Source organism: Calypte anna, chromosome 5A (genome assembly GCF_003957555.1).
Source record: "Calypte anna isolate BGI_N300 chromosome 5A, bCalAnn1_v1.p, whole genome shotgun sequence".
Taxonomy (NCBI): Eukaryota; Metazoa; Chordata; class Aves; order Apodiformes; family Trochilidae; genus Calypte; species Calypte anna.
The window spans coordinates 32,804,290-32,819,882 of NC_044251.1; the positions used below are offsets into that span (position 1 = coordinate 32,804,290).

The following is a 15,593-nucleotide window of genomic DNA, read 5'->3' on the forward strand; positions in this document are numbered from 1 at the left end:
TCCGGGGGGCGAGTGGCTCTGGTTCTCTTTTTTTCTGATCTTTTCCAGACTCTTCTCCCCTTTCCCTCCCGCGGTTTCTTTCTCCCTCCCCTTTTCCCCACTGGCATTTTTCTTTTTGTTTGTTTGTTTTAAATAAAGGCTATTGTTCGATGCGACCCTTTAAGTGGGGTTGCTCGCACCTCCCTCGGGGCGGAGAGGGAAAGGCAAGCTGCCCTCCGCCTCGCCGACCCCTCTCGGAGCTCCGTGTCCCGGCGCCATCCCTTCCCCAGCGCTCCCGCCCTTCCCCCAGCGCTCTGACGGTTGGGCCGCCCTCAGGCCGAGCCCCCGCAGCGGCGGGACGAGCCTGGGCACAGCTCCTCCAGCACCATCCCCCCGCCCTAAGCGCTGGAGCGCTGCCTTCTCACAGCCCACCCCGCGGCCCCTGCTCCGCTTGCGGAGGGCCGGCAGGCACCGTGCAGGATGGGCTTTCTCGCCTAAGCGGGGAGCGCGGGGCCCCTTCACCCCGGCTTGAGCCCGCGGCGGGGGAGGTTACGGCAGCATCAGGTGCAGCCCAGGGGCCGGGCCTGCCTCGCCCGCCTGCCCCGGCTCCCGCCTGCGCGCTGAGCGGCTCGGCTGGACCCGCCCCTCGGTGTGTGTGAGGAGGAGCCGTGAGAGCAGCGGGCTTCGCCGGGGATTTCCAGCCTGAGCGGGCGGGAGAGGAAGTGTGGGGCGGGGGGAGACGGCGCAGAGCGGCAGGGACTTTCCGTCGGGCTGGCGGTCGCTTTCGCCGGGCTCCAGCTGCGTCCCGCCGCCCCTCTCCCCTCACACGCTCGCAGGTAGGGCGTCCGCGGGGCTCGGCGCGCCCCGGGGAAGCTGCGCGGTGCGATGCGGCGGCGAAACGGGAGGGGGGAGAGCGCTTCACTGCCGCCGTGGCGGCGGCTCCGGCTTCGGGCTCCGTCACCGGTTGGGCTCGCCTGCCCGCATTGAGGTTCCCGAGGCAGAGGGACAGGGCTGGGCGGGCGGCCAGAGCTGGGGGGTGCTGCCGCCGAGCAGACGGGGGGCAAAGCGGCGGCGTGGAGCTGATACGAGGCATCTGCTACCAGGCAGGGGCCGAGCGCGCTTCACCCGCAGCCTGTTGCCGGGACCTTGGCGGCGGCTGGTGCCCGGGGATAGATCAGCCTTCGGCGGGGGCTGCGTGGACGCACTGCCCGGACGCACTCGCACTCCAGGGCTCTGCAGGTGCCCCCTTTTCACTTATTTCTGCCTCTCCTCTTTCTCACCCCACGCCCAGACCTCCCCTCTCCGCCCCGCCGTGTGTGTGTGTGTGTGTGAGTGTATGTCGGGGAGGGATGGGGAGGCCGGCCGGAGCGGAGCCGGGCGGGCGGCGCGGCGGCGCTTGCGGCGTTTGATGTGTCGTTTGAATGCAGAAGCATCGCTCCGCTGCTGGCTCCCTCCGTATGCAGTGCTGGGGGCGGGACGACAGCCTTTAAAGGGGCACTGCCGGCAGCCAGCTGCCGCGCTGGGTGCCGAGCGCCGGGGCCCCCCGCAACTTTGCACCTCCCGAGGCTGCCCTCTGCGGCGGTTCCGGCTCCTTGGGCTCCGGTGGCCCCTCGGCTCCCCTGCCATGGGGCCGGCGGCGGTGGGCACCGGGGAGAATCCTTCGCCGTTGTTACGGAGCTGCCCCTGGTCGGTGCGGAAGGAGTTATATTTTCATAAAGTCTGTCTGCCTAGAACAGCCCTGCGCTATAAGCCTGTCTGCCTGCCGTGAGCGGAGAGAAAAAGTGTTTTGTTTTCACGCCATTCATTTTACGCGCTGGTTCCAGCTTTCGCGTTTTAGTGCGTTAAACTAATTACCGTCTTGTAGGTTAGAAAAAATAACGAGTGTTTAAAAGTTTATACTGAGTCATTCCTCTGCAGATGAACCTATGACTGACTCATAATCTCAGAACTGCAGCGCCCGGTGAAATAGGAAGGTAAGGCATTTACATCTTGGTTTATATATCTCTTTAAGCGTCTGGGATCTGAATTACCTGAGGAAAAGCAAGATAAACGGTATTAGTGCTAAGAGGTGTAGTGTCATGTTCTGCCTATCTGAGCTTGTGTGTTGCAAGAAAGACTGCACCTCTGCTTCTCTACCATGCGTTAGGACATTTTTTGTCTTTTTCTGTTTCTGTATGAGTACAATGTGGGAAGTACCAACGATACAATTACAAATTTGCAGTTTCCTAGGGTCAGTGACTTTTCTGGCTCGTCAAGATATAACTAAGCCTTGTGTATTGTAATTCATTAATTTTTATTTTTTCCACAGAACCATGTTTTTTCCTTGCCAGCTTTGTCCTGTACAATGCATGGTAGCATTATTATGCATGAATCAGGACTTGCATTTGTAAACCAAAAAGGAGTTTAAGTGTATGACGTGAAGGCGTATTAGTGGTGTTTGCCTTAGGCAAGTGAAATAGTATAATTTGAAATAGCTGGTAAAAATCCTTATTTAAAATAAAGATTGACCTGCACAGAAGCTTGGTTGATAGATCTTCAACTAGGAGATCATAACTTACAGCATATGTTGCTGTTTAAAACGAGCCATTTGGCTAAAAGTGTCTATAAATGTATTAATGTAGACCTAAATGTGATTTATTGTGATTAGGGAGGCGTTTTTTGTTTTAAGAAGAGAAATATTTTACATTTGGACTGAATTGGAGTTTTTTATGGCTGGACTGGGAAACCCCTTGCCATAAAGCTTGATAACGGAAACATTGATGTATCATGAGTTTGGGCACTGCAAGCAGCCAGCACTATGAGGTTATAAAAGTTGCTTTGTTCCAGTGTGAAAATGGTAGGTGTTTTACTGAAATATGGCTTGATAAAAAGCTTCCAATAGTAACTGGACCTAGCATATAGCAAGGTAAAGTGCATTCAGTTGCAAAGCAAATCGATTCTAATCAAAAGAGGGTGCTAGATGACTCAGTCTTTATGCTTTCCTGAAGTCCTTCTGCAATTAAGTTTGATGGTACTAATTTTGAGAAGCCATTCTTATATGGATTCAGAGAATTAGATCATTGTGTAAGCATATTTACTGCTCCTACCTTGGAAAACTGTGTAAGATGGCAGTAGTTAGCATCAGTGACAAAAAATTCTTCAGTCTTGGTCCATGCTAATACAGCTTGCCTTCTAAATGTTTTTAAGATATTGTTATATACTGCTGTATTTTAGATCTCAATGTTGTTCTTGTCCATAATGAAAAGTTTAAGTGAGACATGAGGAAAATGTTCTATTAGTAGGTATGGCAATGCTGAAAATAAGAAAAACCAGATATCTTAATTTTTAACTTCTGTTGCTAAACCACTGGAACATAAATACATTGATAAGTAGATTATCATAGTTCTGCAGATGAAAAGGCAGTTTAAAAATAGCCATGACTTAAATCTACTCCAGTATCCTAAACTGACTTTGTATGAAAAGATATTGCAAGAATAATACATTTGATCTCTGATATCTTAGATGATGCAATAACTGGATTTCAGTAGGGTTTATTATTATTATAGTGTTTCTTCATTGAAGGTGCTGACTCTTATGATGTCTGAAGACTGCTCATTACACCTTGGTTTTAGATGTCTGTGTTCTTGTGCACAGTTCCTTTAAAGAATTGCCAGGGCTTTTTTTTTTTTTTTTTTTTTTTATGCCTGTGGGTGGGTACTTTCTGAATATGATGCTTGTATTTGAAACCTCTTGGCATTTTTGGCTTATGGCTCAGGCCCACCAAAAGCGGTGGGAGAGAGTGAAATTGGAGATTTCGAGATGTGGTATGGGGAAAAGAGGCCAAGGGAGGGCGAGTTGTGTATTTCTGTGCAGCAGAATAAACGTGTGATTGTCACATGGGACATAGTGCTACAGTCATGCTAAGTTTTACCTTTACTTTTTAATCTGTGGTGATGAAGTGGTGACATGAAGCTAGAGCCGCGTAGAGCTGACAAAGATACAACTGGTCCCAGCTTTCCCTTCTTTTGTAAATGAATAGTTTAAAGTCATATATTTTTGTTTTTACAAAGCACAATTACATTTCATTTTTTCTATGGCTTCTTTTAAGGTAGAAGAGAAATTACTAGACAATTGGGAGTAAAAGGGGAGCAACTTATAATGAAAGATCATTAGGTATCTGCAAAGTAGGAAGAGGTACTATCTAGCCTCTTTTTCCAGGGGCAGATAAACCAAAAGGAAATAAAACCAAAAAGCCATTAGACAGTATACAGAAGAAAGATCTGAGAACTTGAAGAGAAAATAAGTCAAAAGATTATTTGGTATTGGGAACTGTTTATATCTGTAAAGACTATGTATGTGTAGTCTTTGAAGATGGGTTTTTTTTTTCATCCTGGAAATCTTTCCTGCTTGAGCACTGACAGCACAATATTGTTGCTGCTGTGAGTTCAGTTCCTTCTGACTATTGGCTTTGTAACTAGGTTAACAGGGCGAGTGCCTCTAAAATTATATACAACAGTAGGTCACTAATCCTCTCCACCCCCCAAAAATGTTAAGCCTTTGATTTCCACACTGTTGTTGTTCCCTGCTGCTTTACTCTACATATGTGTGATTTTCAGTGTCATTCCAAGTTCTCTGGTTTGTCTTGTCAAGAGCAGCATGGGAAACAAAGTCTCAGCGTGTCTGGATGTGGAAGTTCAGAACTGGTCATGTATGGTGGCAGCCATCCCTGGCTCCCTCCTTCTGCTGAAATTGGGGTTTTGTATTCTTTAACATCAAGACTGAATTTTTTTCAAACTGCAGACATCAGAAATGGGCATAGTGAGAATGTTTTAAGTTGGACTTAGTTGTTTCATGGTTTCAATATTATTTTATGCAGTGTCATATAATGAACATTTATGGAATAGATTTCTCTGATGTGAAAAGGAAATATTGTGTAGATTATTCATGATGATAGAAATGCTAATAATTCTGTAGTTTAAATGCTTCAAAGCTAATATTTTATTTCACATACTGCATATGTCACTGATGCTTCAGTCAAGAACATCATCGAAAGAAGTAATGAAACTTCTATTTTATATACTTTACTAATGACTGTATGGAAGTTCATCAGAAAAATTTAACCTGGAGTAATACTGAACTTTTGTCTGATTTTGTGATTTCTGCAATAATATGAAAAACATCTTTTTATAAACAAAGATATGTCCACTCAAGACAAGCTCAGAATGCTACAAGTCATTACAGCTTTCTTGGGCATCTAGCAAAAAGATATTTTGGTTTAGTCTGTCTTGAAAAGTATGTTGTGGATGCTAATATGATAAGAAGTGCTTTCCTGGCTGCCACTTTGTTCCTGCAAGCTTTGACATCTGTTCAAGAAAGAGAAGATGGTCCATTGAAGATACCAGTGTAAAACTAGGAGACCTGAAGGCTATTTTTTTTTGTTTTGTTTTTTCATTCCTCTTGGTGTATGTATGTACTTTAGGTCATCCAGTTAGGGCAAAACCTTCAAAGGGCTGCTTTGCAGTGCTGAGTGATGTGACATCATGCTCAAGTCCCAGGGGCAGAAGGGGGATTCCAGTCCAAGTTTCCTACTTCCCTGGGGAGTATTCTCATCATCAGCCACAGGCTATTTAAGAGTAGTGTCACTTCCTTCTCTTGAAACTCTTCTGCTATGCTAGGAATAATGAAAACTCAGTGTCCCTGAGAAACAGAGCAGGAAGAGGCATGATGTCTCAATCAGGTGGTTAGGACAGTTACCAGGATGGGGAAAAACCTTGAGTCTGCTGATGCTTCTTCCACTCCTGTTCTGTTCATTGTTTTCTGGTGCACTGTAACTTGATGTTGAGATGTTTCCTTGAGCATAGATGATGTGCTGGGGAAGTGTTCTGACACTTGGATGATGCTAGAGTTAGGTGGTAGCTGACTAAGAATTCTGAGAATAACTTTGATGCAGCTAGTGCCATTTGTGAGTCTGGCTCTGTATACAGACTCTTTCCCTGATCTCCCGTAAAATGGTAATTGTGGTGGTTTCCTACACTCTGAGGACATAAAAATGATGAGGTGCTGAGACCCAGCAGGACAGTTTAAATGTCACCTGTTGATAAGTGAAATGAACTGCAAGTGCTGTGTAGAGGCATCCTGCTCTGTCTCTAGTACAATCTTCACCATCAGCACTGTGGGGCAGGAAACAGTGTTTGCTTCATACTCTTCCAGTGTTGCATACAGCTCATGAACAGTGTGCTATGTGAAGCTGAGTGTGCATGATGGAATTTGTCAGTGGTGGCTGTACCTGTACTTGTTCCCAACTTTCTACTCTGGGTGTTTTGAAAAGCAGCAAGTTTTTCTTATTCTGTGGAACCAGCTTACATGGTAAATGTGCCTAAAATAACTTCATAACAGCAAAGCCCAGCTTATAAACCAAATTTTGGCAGTGTGAGTTGATGTAATTTTGTATGCTTACCTATGTACTTGAGAGAGGGAAATAAGTAGAACAGTTACTGGAGTTTTTTTAATGGAAATGGTGTGTACTGTACCTGTTTGACTATGTCTGTCTTTCTGCAGAGAGGAGTCTTCTGAGTATAGGCTTCCTTGAGTGTTGTAGCTTCTATTTATTTAATGGCTTTCAGATATGTCTTTATTTTGTATGAGAAGTGTGCCCTTACAATTTTTGTTCAACTGGTTTTAGTCTCCTTTAAACCACCCCCAATGACTCCTCTTGCTGTGTTTCATGCTCTTCACGTACTAATGGAACGCTCTTGTCCATGCTGTGCTTCTCTTCCATCTTAAGTTGTTTGGCCAGTATACGTGCTCTTAATTTCTCAAGCTGGTTCTTTTGATTCTTAGAAGTGGGTTATTTTGATTTAGGTCAGATCTATCGTAATTTTAATTTGTTAAGGGATGACATTTCAAGGTGGTTTCATCCTTGCATTGGAGCCAAGTGACTGCATTTCCCCCCCTTCACTTCCATTTACATCATTTTTCTCTTGAAATACTTGTTTCTAGGCTTGTACTTAGTTTCTTGCTTCTGGCTAATATTTTTTTTTTTTTTTGCAAATCCACTTTTCTTTGACCTCTCTGTAGCTATCTACTTCTTTGGTTCCCTACTCACCCCACTTTCCTCTCTAGGTGAATTAACAGGCTCTTCTTTTCCAGGTCACTAAAGACAGTCCACAACGTCCCCTACTATTGTCTGAAGTACATGTCTTTAAATTTTCACTTGCTCTCTTCATTCCATCCTTTTCACTGTCCTTTTTTCTATTCAACACAACATCCATTGAGAGAGGAGCATTGTGCTTTTTGCCTGGGAATGTTTTTATTGTAACAACTGTTGTGGTTGAACCTGATTAGGATACCAGTTCTACATTCAGATAGAGCCAAAGGTAAAGTGCTTGTGACTGTAAAATGACACATTCTTAGAATGCTTCCATTTGGCTGACAGTTTGAATAGAAGGAAGTTGGATACCTAAATAAAGGAAGGCTGCTGGGTTGTGTATGCTCATCTCTAGCAGTTTTGGAAGCCTTTAATGCAGTAGTATTTTCATTACTTTCCAAAACTCAGCATTTTAGGGAGGACAGGGAAAAGGATTAGAGCAAACATAATTTGAAGTTAATAATATGTATTATTACTTCAAGTCAGCAATATATTCTCTACTTTCCATGAGGAGCTGAATCATGTTTCTGTCTACTTAACCTGAGCACACTGTATTTCAGATTAGTAAGTATGTCTTGCTACTCACCTGTGGCATTGATATGTAGTGGAAATACCAATGGATCCTGTGCTATAGTCAGCTCATAGATACTGCTTTAGAGTTGCTTATTTGGTAGTTCATTTGTTTGGGGTTTTATTGTAGTTATTGTTTTTTATCTGTCTTGTAGCAAGGTACTTTGACACTTCTTTTGAGCATGTGCTGAAGAATGCTTTTGGCAGTCTTTGGGAAGATTGAACAAGTTTATTATCTTGTGTACTATACTTCATCAACCATCCGTTTTTTCAATACTTGTGCCTATAAATTTCCCTTATTCCTCTTTCATTCTTACAAATTCCTAAAATCTTCACTTTCATTTTGAAAATGCAACTTTCTATATTTTGGCTGGTAAGGCTTTGGAGGAGTTTTGGGGGATTTACTCTCATTTTTGTGTCTTTTTTTTGGTGGTGGCTTTTTTTTTTATTGTTGGGTTAAAAAAAAAAGACTTAGGACAAACAAACAAATATTCACTCACTATGATCTGTATATTTTTGCTGAGGAGATTCTCTCAAAATAGATGAGGAAGAAGCTTGGAATTGTCCTGCTTGTATAAAAATAAAGCTGTTACTACATATAGCTAAAGTATGAGGCTATAATTTCACACAATTTCTTACTAAGCCTCTCTTTTATATGAGCTCCCAATGTATTAGTTGACTGTTCTGGGATGAGATAGGGCAGATAGACTTTGAACTATACATAAAAAGGCTGTTATTCCAGAACAAGAGTGTCCATATGTTGGGTTAATTGGAAAGGTTCATAGTTGAACCCTTGCTTGCGATGTTGTGGTTTATATAAAGAACAAGGAGAACAGAATGCAGTGAGAAAGGAAAAGATATTACTACTTCTGGATCCGTTTCATACATAATTTGTCAGGTTTTTTACATGAGAAAATGATGAGAAATAGTGGAAGCTGGTGTTTATGATGATTTGCTTCTCATCTCTCATAGTATATTTTGTAGCAGAAGTGCAACCTGAAGATGTCTTGGAATGTTTAACTGCATCTTAAGCAGGTTTAAGCAGTGACTTTTGTTGCTATGGTTAAGGTCCAGGTTTGTCAACATTCCTGATGCTTCAGAGGTACTGACATCTCTGTTTTGCTTTCAGAGGGAAAATTTAAATGTGCTTAAGGTAGCTTTAGTTTTAAGCTGGCATTGCTTTATAGTTACCATTAAAACAATAAAACAAAAAAAAAGGAAGTATTTCTAATTAAAATCTTATCTCCTGGTTAAAAAACCCCTCTAATGTTATACTTAATAAATCTGTGTGGGAATGTAATGTCTATGGTGAGAAGAGGAGTGTCTGATAGTTGTCTATGGAAAAATTATTTGGCTTCTCTTGTGGCTAATCAGTTTTTATAGAGTATTAAATAGGCCATGTGTCAAAGTATCTGTTGTTAACACCTCCAAAATAAGATGTTTGTCTTGTTAAAGAAGGAGAAAAATTGCTGAGCTCTCCATTAGATGGTGCTGCTGGGACTGAAATATTTATATACTTAATGGAAGCAGGCTTCTGCCTAAAACTGTTTTCATGGCTGTATTTTAAATTTTTTTATTTTAAAAGGAATTATCTTTATTAAAATATTTTCCAAAGGTGGCGATACTTGCTAAGATAGGTTGGGAGGTTTTTGGGTTTTTTTTTTAATTTCCTTCAGTAAGTAGAGAGGCTGTTTCTATGGAAAGGAGGCATAGAATAAGTAATCATATGCTTTTTGCATGTGTGATTTAGATTTTAGCAGCTGTCTCTGTTGTAGCTCTCATCTGTTTTAAGTGTTGACTGTGTTATGTTCATGCCATACTGTTATGTAGATGAGGACACTGCATTATTACATAAATTCACTGTCAAGAAATACTTGATTCAAGAGTCCAGAAATTATGTAGACTGACCATTGCAGCATGAATTTAGTATTTGAGTTCCTGTCTTCTGGTTGACCCCTCTCCAGTAGCATTTCCTTTCGAAGAGCAGTGTTTTATCTTAATGTTAGCATTCTTTTGCCTGAGACCTGACTGACAAGTGGTTTAAAAACAACAACTTAAGGGAACAAAGATGGTGCCTACACACAGGGGCACTGAGTACCACCTTAGAAGATGTGGGTCATCCCAGGTGGTCTGAACTTGTTGCTCCAGAATTGTGCAGTCTTCCATATGACCAAAACTCTTACCTGCTAGTCCTGCAGTTGACTTTCTAAGCTTGGCCAGGGTAAAAATGCATTATTGCCACTTGCTATTAGTTCTCCAAAATCTAGCAGGTTGAAGTAAGAGGCAGAGGGAGGTTTCTCTTTAATCTTAATAATTTGTTTTTGAATAACTCAAATTGGGAAAGTTATGAGCTATGTAATAACTGGAGAAATGGACAAGATGTTGTGCAAGAGAACTTGGCCAGGGATGTTTTATCAGTTTGTTAATAATAACTTAAAACTTCCTAATAATAGCCCTTAAAGCGGCAATTTGCTGATAGTGGTTTTGTTGTCATCCAACTGTATGACTTTGTATCAAATATGAACTTGGTCTTTCTCAGTTATATGATCAGCTTGCTAAGGGAGGACAAAACCAAAGGTGGAAATGAACCAGACCAAAAGCAATTCATTCTGGGTCACCTTGAATAGAGTGTCTTGGTTCCAGCATTGTGATAGGACAGTTTATAGGCAGGAGAGTGACAGCATTCTGGGATACTTAAAGATTAGCAAAATTTATCTTTTGCTTTTTGCCTCCTACCTTGACTTTAAGCTGGCTAGGAGACCAGCTTTGTGTTTATAAGCTAAGGCTTGGTAATTAACAGGATTTGTCATTTTACTTTGCTGTGCTTAGATTCTTGATTGAAGAATAGCTATTGTTCTCCCGGCCAAAATGACATCAACAGCATATCCCATTGGACTGTTGATCAGAGAGGGCATAGTAATGATGATAAGGGGAGAAGTGACAATGTATTGTGGTATATTAAGGATGTATATGTTGGGTTTTTATTGTGAAGGAGAGGAGGTTTAGGGAGTGGTAAGAACAATATTGTGATAGTCCCATAAAAATGAATGGGATAGTGGAACTTCTGTTTTATAAAAAACTAAATTAACAAATGATCAAGCATGAGATTTGGTGTAAATGACGGATTTTATTTCCACAGGTGTCTTTTGAGAAATGTCTATGGTACATGGACTCCCATGCAAGAATTTATTGATGTATGGGAAAGCTCTTGATAATATGGATGCTTGTCTTGATTTAATGTTGAACAAGAGAGGAAGGAGCTGGGGTTTTTTGTCTTTTAATACCACAAGCATAGCAAATTCCAAGCATGTACAAATACCTTGACTGCAGTTAGTCACCAGGGCTCAAGCGTCAGAGCCTGTGGCCAAGTATTACCTACAGTCAGTAAAACAGGAACAGGAGTGCTTAGTGACTGTTTTAATAATACACATTTTATATGGCACTATTCCCTGCTAGAACTCTCTGAGCCCGTATGATACTCCCCTTAAACTGCTGTTGTCTGTTCTTCTGGCCTCTGTGCATTTTCCTGTAAATGGAAATGTTTTTAAGGAACCTTTAATGTCTTTATACAAGGAACCACCCTGCATATCCAGGTGTTTGTTGCAAGAGGGAAGATTCAGGAGTAAAATGGCTGTGAATTGGTAGAGAAGGGTTCAGCTTCCATTGTTCTAAGCTAATGTAAAGTGTTAATCTGTTTTCAATAGGAAACTATTGGAACTATGTGGAGACTGGCAGATTCCCAAAGTGGTCAGTCCTCTGTATTGTGGAACTAATTAGCTAGTCCAAATCAGCTAACCTGGGAGAAGCAGGATGAGAAGTGGTGTCAGGCTGGTGACTTTTCAGGATTGCTTTAAGTGGTAAAAATGACTTGCTACCAATATGGAATGAGACAGAAGTGCAGAGGGGAAGTAGAACTTGGAATGTTACACATTTCATATCAGTTACACCATTGCCTGCAGTTTGCCCAAATGTACTTGTTTCTGCTGGTTGTCTAAACACAGAAGGCTTCAGGGTTGTCTCCAGTCCATACTCAGACTTATGGATTGTGGACTAGAGATACAAAGTCTAAGTCAATGTGTTGGTTGAGAACTCTTAAGTGTTCTTAGACAGTGATACAGGGGGCTTTATCTACTTACATCCACAGGTAGAGGACAGAAGTCTCCATTACAGAAAAAAAAAAAGTCTTTCATGCTTGTAGTGATACTCTGTCTGCCTTCATCCTTTCTTTTTTCCATTCAGCAGAGGACCAAATCAGGGGTTGGACTATAGAACACAGCTGTCTGTGTCTGTGTAAGGATTTGTTTTTAATCCATCCTTTGCCTCTGGATTTTTTGCTAGTGTTATGGGGTTTTTTTTGTATGTTTTGTTTTTTAATAATAAAAAAAATTGTGCTTTTTGTGTTTTGGATTACTGTACTGAGGTCCTTCCCTGAACTACATGGAGACAACCTTAGACGAGAACTACTGAAGCCTCTAAAGCAGTATTTTCCTATATGGATTGAGGAAATTGTTTTCATGGTGTGACCTTAGCTTATGGCAGTAGCTCCATGGGTTCTGATCTCTTCAGGGCCATCTTTCAAAATAGCAGGTTAAGCTTGCTCCAGCATGATTTCCAGATGTCTAATGCTGTAGTAGAAGCTGTGCTTACCCTTGTGATTCGAAGTGCAGTAATTGCCTCAGGTGGAAGACCTAAGGCAGACCACAAAACCAATGTTATTGTGGCTGTAGTTTTTTGATAAGGCAGTTTTTGAGTGCAGACTGCCAGTTCATGAAGAGTGAGGACTGGTATTCAGCATGCAGATAAAGGTGATGAAGTTTATGTAAGTCCAGCACTGTTAAGACTGACAATAAAATAGATGTCTAGTTGTAGGTGAGGAGAAGTGTTCAGCTCTCCTGGGGAATTAGAAAGCTGTGTTAGTGTCTGCTCTCTGTGTCAGCTGGTGGACACTTTAGGGTTCTCGGGATGTTCCCAGAGATGACTTTGGTCATTCAAACATGGAGATGTTGATTTTTGTCAGGGCAGCATAGCTGTACTGCTGGTCTTCATCCAGTGGTAAAATTTAGGCCTTCAAATGAATGTGCATCACCAGATAACAGAAAGAATCGTGCTTCTTGTTTTCTGTTTTACATATGGTGTGTCTTTTCTTTCTCCATAATTACAAGTTGGTTCTACTGTATGGTAGAAACAGCCCCCTTAACTAGGTTTCAGTTTAAAAAGGAGCAGTACAGTTATTGGAGTCAGCCGGCCTTTTTAATTAATTCTGTTAAACATCAACTGCAATAAAACTTGCATAATCAGAAATGTGGCTTTCACTGGCAAATACATGGGTAAAGTAAATCATCTGTGAGAAGACAGATGAGATGTGTGGCCCTCATGTACAATGAGATGGAAAAAAAATGTGTTGGACTGCACCACCAAAAGTAAAATAAAAAAATCAGGACCACAAAACCAGTGCATTATGGAGCCTTAACACCAGGAGTTGGCAAAAGAAGATGAATTTAACTCTTGGAATTTAGACTTCTAAGCATTTTTTTTTCTTCTTTTATTTGTTCTTACTTTTATCCTCGCATGCTTTGTGACCTGTTAGAAAAGTTGTATTACACTGTCATAGTAACAGAGTTGTATTTTTCGTACCAAAACAAAGGTGGTTTCAGTTTCCAGCTTTCAAAAAGGTGTGCAACTAAGTATCATTAAAATATTTTAAAAAGCAGCAACTAGAAGTTGTAATCCGAGCAGTCTATATTTGTAAATCAGTTGTATTTTTACCAGAATAAAGGGGAATAATATTCAAGCAGTAAAATGTTTTGAATTTACTTTCTTTTCGAGCTGCCCAATTGTAATTATAATCTTTAAACTGTTGATATCATTCCTCTGAAATGAAGGTAAGGTTCTTTTGTTCAAGGTACTTTACTTTGTGTAAACTGGACTTTATAATATAGCTGCATCGCAGAATATTTTCTGCAATGAAATATTTGATTAAAGAGGAGAGGAACACCTCTTAGTTCATTACTGACTGTAGGGATTCTTGTCTCTTGTTAGCTTTTGTTTCACAGGGAAGTGAAAATGGAAGAATTAAGATGGTATCATGTTTTCTTGTAGAACCATTCCAGCTCTTTCACTAGTACTAATTTTTTTTACAATAATCAAGATAGTAGCTTAGACTACTAAAGTTCTCATTATCACAGTTCGGAAGTGGCAATGATGTGCTAGCTTGCCAGTGTGTGTTTAATACCATCTGGTGGTAGTATTGAAGCTACCCCAGTTTTCAGTGGTCATGTTTCCTTCCCTTTGTATCAGAGTATAAATCTTTTTCCTGTGCTGAATCAGTTGAAGCACAGTAGCCAGTAAAATTAGAGCTGTGTTGTGGAATGGAGCATACATCTCGGATAGTTTCTTGTCTTGCTTTTGGTTTCAGGTAACATAACTATCTTTACATCTACAGTTTCTGGAAATTTAAGAGCATTGTGAACTTCTGGCCAATAAAAATTTTCCTATAATATAAAACATTCTTGCAGTTTAGCTTGACTGAAGAAGTAGTGGCAGTGGTGACTTCCTCCATGAACTAAGTAGTCTTTTGCAATGAATCTTGTAGCGAGCTAATAAATCTCAGCACAGCTTTTGGATTTGATGTAGTTTGGTTTGGTTTCATGCAACCCTAACTTACTGTTTCTCCTTTTTGCCTTCAGGCTTGTGAGAATTGTTTCTGTGTATTAATAGGAGATGCTTGAAACCACCTTTACTTGTTTGTTTCCCAGCAGGAAAGCTTGAGTGCTTAGGCTTTAACTGAATCAAGACCAGTTCTCAGCAGTGGGAGGCAATATATTAATCCATTGGAGGTACAGACTGCAGTCTTGAGTATCACTGTGGTTTGTGTAGAGAATTTTTTTCATATAAACAGGTAGGTAGCAACAGTTCTGCTGTTGTATGTATTTTTTGTAATATGTGCATTTAGAAACCTTGTGATAGTTATGTGAGCTGGGGTTTTTTTGTGGGTTTTCCTTTTTTGGTAGATGTAATATTTGTGTCATTGCATGAAACTGTAAAGTACCTTGTTCTCCTTGTGTTTTCACATTTTTAAGTTGATAGTATTATTTTGACAAATCTTCAGTGCTTGGACTGAATGAGGGTGATACCTGGGAAGTCAAATGAGTTTCATTCTTATTTAAGGAAACCCTTTTATACCTTTGCTCTTTCTTTGTTCTGTGTCTTCCACAAAATCAATGGATTATTTATCAAGTTCTGCATTCTTTGCCTGATGGAATTAAGTTGCCTGGTAGTATATGGAGGCTTGTTTATTTATGAATTTTTGGTTTGTTTTATCAGTTCTGTCGTATTTGCAAGGAAGATTAGCAAATTATTATCTCCATTTCATTAAACGTATTTAGGATTTTTATTTGTTTATTTTTCATCTCAAATAGGTTAAAAATATGATTAGAACTCCTAGACAGCATCCAGCTTTCTCAGTCATCCCCAGTCTAATTTGGGAAACTACATTATACCTTAATTGCCAGATGAGAAAACATCCTGAATCTCTTAGAACATTGCATTAAATATGTTTGAGGGTGTGCTTTCCTTCCTTGTTCCACTCTACTTTTTCTGGAGTTTGAAAAGAAACAATGCTTTTACAAAAAAGCTAGTTGTCCTATTTTCCTTTAATTTAAGCTGCAAATTAGGAATGGATAAAAAACCTGCTCCTTTCAACTTCTTGACACGAACATAGGAAATTCCTCTCTTCTTCAGGTAAGCAATTGTAGGGGTAGTGTATTTCTGGAGCAGCAGTCGATGATGTGCTGGGACTACTCTGTGGCCTGCTCCTCAGAGCAAGGGCAGCTTTATAAAGCTGGGAGTTAGAGGCCCTTGCAAAATTTTGGGTGAAAAGTGAGTAAAAGTAATCTTTTTGCTACAGTAACACTAGACA

General features: G+C 40.9%; 1 protein-coding gene across 1 annotated transcript in view; it reads left to right on the top strand.

Annotated features, from left to right (window-relative positions):
• The first annotated feature begins 750 nt into the window (after window positions 1–750).
• The window catches only part of TRAF3 (TNF receptor associated factor 3), a 62,202-nt gene continuing 47,359 nt past the window's right edge, over window positions 751–15,593 (top strand). The window contains exons 1-3 of the mRNA XM_030452039.1: window positions 751–815; window positions 1,083–1,218; window positions 1,897–1,952. The gene's annotated coding sequence lies outside the window, so the exon portion shown is untranslated. The remainder of the gene's footprint in view (window positions 816–1,082; window positions 1,219–1,896; window positions 1,953–15,593) is intronic.